The following is an 11,567-nucleotide window of genomic DNA, read 5'->3' as shown; positions in this document are numbered from 1 at the left end:
ATGATATTGCCTTTGAATAGCTTCCACCTCACAACATGGGAAAATCGTGCTTCAAATGCCCTGCGGCCAGCTTTAACCTCCTGAGTGAAATACGATTGGTGAAATGTGTGTGACGTGAGCATGCAGATGCTTTGGCAACAGTTGCGTACGCAGTGAATTCATTTTGGATGGAATTACACAAATCATACCAACTATGCAATGTTATGGGCATTTACAATGTTTTGCATCTCTGGTATGAATGTCTTGTGCCTTGTAGTATGAATAGTGATTGCACACTGGGTATAGTGTGAATAGGCTAAGGCTGCCTGCAGTGGGTGCTATGACAGGAATGATTGCAGTGTAATTCAACCTGTGTGCAGTGTGAACATTGCATGGCATTCAGCTGAAATACTACTACACGGTGTGCAATGGATGAAGTGTGGGAAACACTGTGTGGAGCTTGAGGTGATACCATGTATTCCGCCTACACGCCGTACAACTATGGGTATCTGAACCCCAAAAACAAGGCGGTTGGCTGGAGGCAGCGGGGTTATCTTGCCTCCTATGCTGACACTGGAGACTACTTCGCCATCTACGAGCGTGCACAGCTTAAGGCCATCTTGTTCCAGGTGAACACCAACCTGACACTGCGACTGCACAAGGCTAACACCCGGGATGTCGGGTGCAGGTGAATCCCTGGCAGGACTCCTCAGTGCAGTGTTTGATGGGGCCCGCACCCTGTCCTCTAGGAGATGGAGCGTATGGAGACAGGCTCTGCAAGAGCCCGATGGGACTCCGGTCTCCTCGCTCCCCAAGACCATACGCTTCCCCTGGACCATCGCACTGTACTTGCCCATCGCTTCCTGCAGATTAACCACCTTCACGGAGGAAGAGGACACGGAGGCCAAGGGCGGCAGAGAGGGGAAACCCAAGAGCGGGGAGAGTTCTGGGAAGCCGCCTGCAGAGGAGAAGGGTAGCCCCACGGAGGGAAGCCGTGCAGACTGGCAAGAGGAGTCTAGCTTAGAGGAAGAGAAGCAAGACCGGAAAGCTGAAGGGTATGCAGCTGCAGAGCCCGGGCAGCAAGAAACCACCGCCTCCCCCGACAAGGGCAGACTGCGTTACCAGGTGAGGAGCTCTATAAAATAAATAGTGCTACTTAAGAACACGTACCGTGTAACAAGAGAAGTAAAGGGGCCAGTAACCATGGGAGGTGACAAATGACGACTTAGTCGTCATAAGGAGGGACTAACAAGCCTCAAAATGAATCTGAAGACAGCATTTGCGGAGGACAAAGACCCAAGCCAATGGGCGGAGAGTGGGCAGAGCTTCCACAAATCTTCACTACGTACTGTATACTGCATGCCTCACAAATCGAGCAACGCATGCGCGCTGCCGCTATAGGCTCGACCTAAAAACAGTATAGAAAGATAAACACTATAAAAAACAGTCAGTGAATAATAAAAACTGTAAAAACAGCAAAACTAAAAAGTCACAAAAATAAAAAATTCATCCAAATGGTCACAAATAAAACACATGGATCTTTTGAAAACCCCCTACAAAATAAAAGTCAAAGAGATTGTCTCTATTAAATCTCAGGCCCCTCTCGGCTGCCCAAAGCAGTTAGTGTACAGAACTTAGCAGAAGGGCAAGCCATGAATCCAGCACCGGTCAGAGGTCATGTACAGCAGGAGTAAGCTACCTGCAGCGGATTGCTCGCATCCGCATTGTTTTCATGTACCGCTTGCTGTTACTATTTCCATTTTGTTGTTTTGTAGAGCTGCGAAGCTGCTTCTCTGTGGCTCTCGTTTTACACAAATCGAAAAGGCAGAAATCCCTGCTAAATGTTCTATCAAGCGATGTGGTGGGTTGCATTAGGGGGACAGCAGTGAACAGTTAACTTGCTGAGCTGTTTCTCCCCCTAGCTCCCACGCTGTCTTGCCAATACACGGATTTCTTATGTAAATCTCTTAACCTCTTCGATGTGCATGATGGAATGGTTCTGTCATGTGCCACCGTGTTCCTGTGTTGAGGACGGAACCATTAAATCCTCTACACACGAGCACTAAATCCCTCTGCTGCAAACAGCAGAGGGATTTTCTTCTTTTTAGCCTCAGAGCTGGACAAGAGCTTCCCCAACCTCCTGAGGCAATTTTTTTTTCAATGTCTTGACGATCGCGTGCATTGTGCGCTGACGTAGTTACATTGAAAAAGAGAGTGAAATGAGCCAATCGGCTTGTTTCACTTTCACTGCCTATGTGCTTGCGCTATCTCAATGCTCCCACCTCACCTGTACCCTAATATTAAGTCTTTCTGCCATCCGTGGGACAGTATAAGGGGGTTACTACACCCTATACACCCATGGGGGGGACAGAAACCCACTAAACACCATGGATTTTTTGTTTTGTTTGATAACAGAGGGGTGGGGGGCTACCCAGAATAAATATGCCAATGTCCTCACACCCCAAGAGAATAGGCACAGTCGTTCTGCCCCCGGGGGGATTTGGGGGCAATAGCCCCCGATCTGCCCACTGAGGGGGCAGAAACCCACCAGGCACCAGGAACTATTTTCTTTTCTTAGTGTAGGGGTGGGGCCAGGCCAGAATGGGCATGCCAATGCCCCACCCCTCCATAACAAATGGGCACAGTATTTCTGCCTCTCCCGAGGGGGCATATTGTGGCAAGAGTCCCTGATCGGGTGTAATAACCTCCATCTGTCCCCTGGGGATCAGAAAGACTATGCCCATTTTTTTTTGGGGGGGGTGGAGGCATCGGCATGCCCATTGTGGGTGCCCACACCCCTACACAAAGTAAAAATGATCCCTGGTGTCTAGAAAGCTTTCTCCCCCACCCCGGGGGGGCAGTTGCCCATATATGCCCCCCCAGGCGGGGCAGAAAGACTGTGCCTATTTGTTTGGGGGGGTGGAAATGTAAGGAGAATGTGTTATTTTTAGCTAAATTTGAGGTTTGCAGGGGATTCTGGGTAGGAAAACATTGTGGTATCCACACAAGCAACGCCTCCCTGTACTCCCCCGGGTGTCTAGTTTTTAGAAATGTCTAGGCTTGGTAGGTTTCCCTCGATGGCCGCCGATCCTGTGACTAAAAACACAGGTGCCCCCTTGCAAAACCTGGTCATTTTGTGATAGATAATTCTGATGTCTCCACAAGACATTTTGGGCCCTTCCCTGTCATAGATACTTGGCCCACCCACTCAAGTGAGGTAGCATTTTTATCGGGAGACCTGGGGTAATGCTGGGTGGCAGGAAATTTGTGTCGGCCTGGTGATTCCACAATTTTCCCACGCACAGAAATGTGAAGAAAAATAGTTTTAGCTAAATTTGAGGTTTGCAGGGGATTCTGGGTAGGGAAACGTTGGGAGTTCAACGCAAGTCACACCTCCCTGGACTCACCAGGGAGTCTAGTTTTCAGTATAAGGGGGTTACGTGGGTTTCCCTGGATGCCCGCTGAGCCAGAGACCAAAAAGGCAGGTGACTCCCTCGCAAAGCCAAGTCTTTTTGGTGGTAGATAATTTTGAAGTTTCCACAGTAAATTTTGGGCCATTTCCTTTTTATGGGCACAAGGTCTACATACACAAGTGAGGTACTGTTTTTTTCAGGAGACTTGGGGGAATTTTGGGTGTGTGTAAGTATGTGGCTCCCAGCAGATTGCTGAAATGTCATCACAGAAATGTGAGGAAAATGTGTTTTTTGTTTTACAATGTTTGAGGTTTGCAGGGGATTTTGGGTGACAGAACCTTGTAAGAGCCACACAGGTCACCACATCCTGGATTCCCCTAGGTTTCCTTAGGTGTCGGCTGAGCTAGGGTCCAAAACCCACAGCTAGGCACATTGCAAAAAAAGTATCAGTTTTCACTGACAAAATGTGATGTGTCGATGTTGCGTTTTGGGCCATTTTCTGTCACGGGCACTAGGTCTATCCACACAAGTGAGGTGTCATTTTATCAGGAGACATAGGGGAACACAGAATAGTAGAACAGGTGTTATTGCCAGTTGACTTTCTATGCATTTCTGCCTTCCAAATGTGTAAAAATGAAGTCATTCTAAAATATGCCCTGTAATTCACATGCCAGTATCAGTACCTACAAATTCGGAGATGTGCAAATAACCACCGCTTCTAAACTCTATATTTTATTCCCATTTTGGAAATACATAGATTTCCTTGATACCAATTTTTCACTCTTTATATTTTACCAAATTAATTGCTGTATACATGGGACAAAATGAAAAACCACTGCAAAGGGCAGCTCAGGTATTGGCTCTGGGTACCTAGAGTTTTTGATGAACCATATATATCCTATATATCCCCCAACCAGAAGAGTCCAGCAGATGTAACTGTATATTGCCTTAAAAAATCTACCATATTTTGAAGAAGTTACAGGTAAAAATGTAGGCACAAATGGCTGTTTTTTTAACTCAATTTCAATATTTCTTTATTTCAACCGTTAATTTCTATAGGAAAACCTTGAAAGATCTATAAAAAAGACCTTTTGCTGAAATCAAAATGTTGTCTACTTTACAGTCATGTATAGCTTTCTAGGATCCATTATTGGTTTCACACTAATTTCTACAACAAACTGGAAAGAGTTTGAAAGCACAAAAAAAAGGAAAAATTGGCTATGTCCCAGGAAAATGCCAAAACTGTGTTGAAAACGTTGGCTTTCTGACAAAAGATTGCCTGTTACTTAAAGCTGGGAAGATGCTGATTTTAGCACCGCAAACCGTTTGTTGATACCATTTGCAAGAAAATAAAAGCAGACACTTTCTTTTTCAGCACTTTTTTTCCAATTTTTCCCCTAAAAACCAAAATGTTACCATATTTTGGCTAATTTCTCGGTGCCCTCACAGGGGAATCCACAAACCCTTTGTACATTTAGAGTTCTCAGGATTTTAGAAGAAAAGGATGTACATTTGGCGTGGACACCTTATGTGGTCAAAAAGTTACAGGGGCCTAAGTGCAAACTACCCCAGATAGCCAAAAATTAGGCTTAGCATGGGGAAAAAGACCTAGCAGCGAAGGGGTTAAATACCTTCCTGCCCCATGGTATTGTAAACATGGATACAGAAATCATAAACAAAATATGAACACATATGGAAGAAGTGATGACTCAGAGACTGCAGCTTGAGGTACGGCATTTTTTCAAAGACCAGTTTTACCGATGGCACTGCCTGGTGAATGTGCCCAGACTTGGATCTGGCTTTTCCTGTTCTGCAGTATTGGACTGGCCAGTGCTTAGTTTGTAAAAAAAACAAAAGTGACAGGGCTCTAGTAAGGAAGCCCCTGTAGCTTGCACCACCCCTTGTCTCTTCTAGAGCTGTCAATGACAGCACAAACACACTACTAATCATAACACTCTTAAAAGTGTGACAATTCCAGGCCTGCAAAGCTGTAAAAACGGCCTGAGTGGTAGGTATTAGTAATTTATGTTTGTGTATTGAATTAATAAACAGCTGTTGTCCTTATTTTTAAATTTGACTGAAAGCGCCACCATGTGCAGACTGTCATAAGTGCTGGTAATGAAAATTAAGTGCCGGTGCTGAGCACAAGAAACCACAGGCTAAGATTAAGCACTGGGACTGGCCTATAGGACAATCTGCCCATACCAAATGTCAGTATATGGGCTGCTGTTTTTGGCTGCCTTTGGACCTATTTTATGTTCAGGGGGAGTTGATTTCCTCACTATTGCCAAAAACATTGCCTGCAGTGAGTGTGGACTCTGGCAAGGCCCTCTCTTTCTAGGCCTAACCAGATTATGGATGCACCTCACAGACAAAGCCCACAAAGATGCCTGGGGAACTAGTGCACTCTGACCTTGAGAAGTCAGGGGCAATTTCATTAATTGCATGCGACAACCACCGAGGCGTGTTGTGGCCGGGTAGCTCACTACATCCCTAATAACCTTTGATAAAAAAACATTAACGAAAAGAAACAAAAAACAAATGATAAAGAGCAAATATGTTTCTGAAACAAGTTATTGTCATTATCACATGTTCAACCACTGAGCCAGAAGGGGTGGCAGATCTTCTCAGAAAACAGCACCACATAGCACCGAAGTGCTGCACACATAGTCCTGGAGCCTCTGACTCAGTTGTAGGTTTGCCCAAAGGAGATAGTGGCCGACCCTTATGCTCACACTTTTTATTTGGGCCAAGTGACTGGGGCAGCTATCCCCTTTCTCTGCAGCTTGTTTTTCATTTCTCCGTGCACCTCTGTCACTACGATATGGCCCATCTCACGAATAATTGTGTACTACACCCACACTGGGATTGTCTACGCTCCTGTCAGGTTCCCACTCGTGTTCACACTCTCCACTTTCACACGGTCCATGGCCAGAGAGTTTTCTGAACTAAGACTATTCATCATGGTCCAACCCCTGGTCTCTTAGCCCTAGATTATCTGGCCCTTCTGAATCTAGTCGACCCTAAGGAACCCAAGGGGCGTTGCTAGCAATTAGAGATTCCCATGCCCGTGACGCTTGGTACTCTTACGCCTCCGATGGTGAGGGCCGAACTCTGCCCAGCCGCCTGCTTACCCATACCTGTGCGCTGAGAGGACGTTTGCCAGTATGGAGCCTAAACTTCAGATCGTCTTCTCACCCAACCTGAAACCAACCTGTCACAACGCTTTCTGAATCAGATACTCCCCGAATGTATCTAAATATGCGGTAAAAAACCTCAAACATAGATTACTTAAATCACATCCGGAAACCCTCAACTCACACCCTAACTTCTCTATCAGAAAGGGTGCTACCATAAATTACCTCATCTTCCACACTAAACGTCATGCTCAATGGCGGAAGGCCATTCATTCTCTGCTCAAGATCTCCACTGCCCTGAAAACGCCACATGGTCTTAGAATGATAGTGGCACCCAGTGCTCTCCCTCTACAAAAATGGAACCATTCTTTTACAAGCCTCTGACCGCAATCTAATGTTATTTGACAAATTTTTCCCTACCATCTTAAATACAGTGGTTATCGTCAATCCCGTACACAGCGGAAGGGAGGCACCCCCAGTGGTCCTCCAGCACTCGCAGACTCTATCCCCTACCTCGACACCATCACCCGCTGATCCCACATCTGCCTCGATGGACCCCTCTCTTCCTACCCTAACTCCTAATAACAACTCCCTCGCAATGCCCGCATTGAATAAGCTGCGCCAGTACAGTCATCTCGTGAACCCTCCCGCTCCCCCCTATGGTTAGCTAGCCCTGACACCCCCAGCCCCATTGCATACAACACCGCCCCGATTCTCTCCAAGTCGCCTTCCACCAGCCCAATTCACACTCCCTACAGGCTTCCATTGGCCTCCAGTGGTCTCTATCCATCATTCCCCTGCTCCCCTATCCTACCCATCCTCCAGAGCATGCCGTGCCACCTCCCAGAATCCCTCCCCTTGGGGCACATTCAGTCGCCTACTGCCCTACCTTCCCCGGACCTCACTAGCTCCTCCCCTTCCATACCCATTCCAAACGGGCTCTACTGCCCAGAATCTCTTCCCACTGGGCTCATCCAGTTGCCTTCTGCCCTTCTTTCCCCTGACCTCACCAGCTCCTCCCCTAGCTTATCCATTCCGAGCGGGCAGCTCCAGTGTCCAGAATCTCTTCCTGCTGGACACATGCAGTCTCCACCCGACCTACTTTCCCCTGACTTCACTACCTCTCTTTCGCCCCAGGAACCCGGGGACCGTGCCTCCCAATCCCATCCACACACCTCATGGAAGGCCGCCTTAGCGAGATAGCATGCTGCCTACAACAACTTAAGACAAAGGTCAGCAGTCTACTACATATCACTAAGGCCTTGTCTGCAAACTCCAGTCCAAGCTGCACCACCACGAAAAATCACCATCTCCGCTCGCTCCCTGATCGCAGGCTTTCCGGGCTCCCTCCCCCCTTGATGCACAGAGGTCACCGTCTCATGTCTCCCACATACCTCATAGGTGGGCCTCCGCTCCACTCCCTAATGACCCTGCGTGCCCCTCCAGATGCAGAGCCTCCCTGTCCGATACAGATATTCATTCTCTCCTACATTCTTATGTTCCAGCTAACCCACACACCATAGCAAACTTGCAACAAATTGAATACATTAACACGGATCCCTTCAGGGAACCTAAGCCTAACATCAGAACCTTAAATGAGAACAAACTCACGCGAGTCACCACCAACAGACGCCATCATTAGTCTCAAATACGTGCTCCTAAATTGTAGATCGGCAGCTAAACACGCTGCGGACATTGCCGACCTAACCCTGGAGCAGGATCTTGATCTTTTAATGCTGATGGAAACCTGGCTTAATGACTCAGCTACCCCCTTTCTGGACCTCTTAATACCTCCCAACTATGATATCATTAGGTTGGACAGATCCTCAGGGTAAGGTGGAGGCATTGCTTGTTTACATCGGAGTAATCTTACAGTGACGGTACTACAGGCTGACCTTCTGCCGTCCTGTGAATACCTATGCATTGAAGTGACTGGGGGCAACAATCACCCCTGTAAACGGCACACATTTTACCACCCCCCTCGTGACAACCTTCCCTTCACAGAACAGATCATGGACATTATTTCAGCCAACGTAGACTTCCACGGCTCCCAAATCTTCATGCGAGATTTCAACCTCCATTGGAATGATGTAAACGATGTGGTGGTTAATAGCCTTAAATCCTTCCTTCTTGACCTCAACCTAATCCAAATCTGTGACAGCTGCACGCATATCAAAGGTGCTACCCTAGATCTCGTCATTGGTAAGCCCAACTCCATCCTCCTTGATTCAATCCTCCCGTGTGATTGGACAGATCACTATTGCATCACCTTCCGTATCCTGGATTTCGTAAGAACAAGTAAAGCCCAACCCAAGAACCCAAAACAGTTGAAAAGATGCCTACGGAACATCAACCTGCATGATCTGACTGCTCTCTGGGATAACATCCTGCCCCCACCACCAACATGTCGGATGTCCACGACCTTATGGCCCATTATAATCACGCAATGCTGAATGTACTAGACTCGGTCGCTCCACTTCAGCTCAAAAGAATCTCCTCTAAACTCTCCAAACTATGGTTTACCGATAGTCTTAATTCAGAAAGAAGAAACCTAAGACTTGCTGAAATGCTGTGGTGGTCCAATCCATCCCTTGAACATCTCTACCACCTAAGATCCCTGAGAAGCACCTATAACAAACGCATCAGATGCTCGAAGGCCACCTTTTTCAGAACTCAGTTAGACCAAGCAAAAACCTGCCCAAAAAAACTGTTCGAACTCATCAAGTCCCAAGCCAATAGTCATCCAAACTCTGCATCACTGGGTCAAGGAACATTGCCCAACTGAGAAGAATTTGCAAATTTCTTCACAGATAAGACCAGTAAGTTTGAAACTGAACGACGATCGGCCTGTAACCACCTGTCAATCAGTCCACCAACCTCCCTATCCCCACCTGGTAGAGATTTCATTGTCCCGGCGCAACCAAACCTCCCCAAAAACAATGCCTCCTGGTGTCTCTTCCAAACCTTGGGTGAATGTGCTATAAGCAAAACGCTGTTGACTCTGAAACCTTACAACCACTACAATGACCCGTAGCCATCGAACCTTTTCCCAGAAGTTAGATCCTCCCTACTAACATTGTGGACTACGATAGTCAATGCATCACTGCGGCAAGATGCTATTCCAGATTGCCTAAAAATGGGTCAAGTCACTCTGATGTTAAAGAAACCTACTGCAGATCCCTCGGACATTCATAACTTCCGCCCAATCTCCAACATCCCCACCTTAGCAAAGATCCTGGAGAAATGTGTGCTTGCCCAACTCTGCAACCATATTGACCATTTCCAACTCCTGGACCAATGCCAATCTGGTTTCTGCTCGGGTCATAGCACAGAGTCGGCCCTAACGCACATTGTCGATGATGCGTTAAGAATGCTGGACCACAATGAGTCATGCCTACTGGTCCTTCTTGACCTTTCGTCAGCATTTGACACTGTCAAACATGATACTCTAATTGACCTCCTGGAAAACAGGATGGGGCTGTCTGGGCCTGTGCTTAACTGGTTCTGTTCGTTCCTCCTGAATAGATCCCAACGCTTCAAGGTGTACGGGTTTTGCTGGGGGTTCCCCAAGGTTCAGCACTGTCTCCCACGCTCTTTAACTTGTTCATGTAGCCTCTAACAGAAATGCTGAAAGCATCTACCGTTCACTATCACATGTATGTGAAAGATACTCAATTATACATGAAGATCGCCTCCCCTGAGGGTACTCAGTCCCTCGACTCAGTCCTACTGGAAACACAAAGCTGGCTGACACGTAACCACCTGAAACTAAATGCTCTAAAAACAGAATTCCTCCTTATCTCACCCCATAAGCAATCACCGGACATTGAACAATGGTTGAATCAGCTTACGGCTCTTAACGGCAGACCTCACCTCGTGGACTCGCCATTCTCACTTGGTATCATACTAGACAAGAGTCTGAACATGCAAAAACACATCAGTTCCCTCACCAAAGGTGTTAACTTCCAACTCTGCATTCTTAGGAAGCTCAAACCCTATCTCCCTACTCATGACCTAAAGGCTGCAGTAAAAGCATTGGTGATCGTAAAGCTGGACTATGGCAGTGCTACGCTGTGTGGCCTGCCCGGAGTGAAAACGGCTTCCCTTAGGGTGACCTTCAGTGCTGTGGCCAGGCCAGTAAAGGGCACAAGAAAATTCAACCACATCTCTACAGACCTGCTAGTTCTGAAATGGCTCCCTTATGAAGCTAGGATACAGCTGAAAATTGAATGTATGACCCACAAAGCCATCCACCTCAAGACCCCGATGTACCTCGCTCAGAAACTGGAGCTCTCATGTGGTTCAAGAGCCTCTAGAAGTGCCAGCACCCTCTTACTCAAACCACACAAATTCAAGAAAAAAAGACCTATAATCGAACATTTTCAGGTATGGCGCCAAGGATCTGGAACTCTCTTCCCCTTGAAGTCAGGGTGATCCCTTCTTCTGCCCTCTTCAAATCAGAAGTTAATGAGCTCTTGATGAAGAAATATCTGCCTCAGACGTCCTTCCCCACTTGACTCCCGGGCCATTTGACGCTGGTTTTTGTCCTAGATGATAGGCTCTTGAGAATGTTGGACATTCTAAGTCTATGTACTTGCCGATATGTTGATCATTTGTGTTTGCATGTACTCGTCCTACTGCACTATCTGAAAAGCGCTCTGATACCCTCAGTGGTCATGTTCGCGCTATATAAAACTTTCAAATAAATATATAATAAATAAATAAGACACATTCTTCTATATTTCAGTGCTACTTCTTTTTAGTTGCCATGGTTCCTTTTATTCCCACCACTTCCCATGCTTCTCTTTCGAACAGGGTTCAAAACTTCCACCCTAGATGGCGATCCTTGATGACTACTTGGTCTCCCAATTTGAGAGTGGGGCTCACTGCTCTCTGAGCTGGGCTAGCTCTCTCATTGCTCACCTTTCCTTGCTCCGGAGCTGCGTGTCTATTGAGAGCAGTAGGTTGCCAGTGGGGACCTGAAGGCATGACATCTCACACTGGTCTTTTCATCAGGAGGTCACCCGGAGTACATCAA

The 11,567-nt window shown here is 47.0% G+C and overlaps 1 pseudogene; it reads left to right on the top strand.

Moving 5' to 3' along the window:
- The first annotated feature begins 452 nt into the window (after positions 1 to 452).
- LOC146809190 (uncharacterized) lies at positions 453 to 10,963 on the top strand (annotated as a pseudogene).
- The last annotated feature ends 604 nt before the right edge of the window (positions 10,964 to 11,567 follow it).

The sequence above is a fragment of the Triturus cristatus genome, chromosome 7, assembly GCF_964204655.1.
Source record: "Triturus cristatus chromosome 7, aTriCri1.1, whole genome shotgun sequence".
Classification (NCBI taxonomy): Eukaryota; Metazoa; Chordata; class Amphibia; order Caudata; family Salamandridae; genus Triturus; species Triturus cristatus.
Note: the sequence above shows the minus strand (reverse complement) of the source record. Positions and strands in the feature narration are given on the sequence as shown.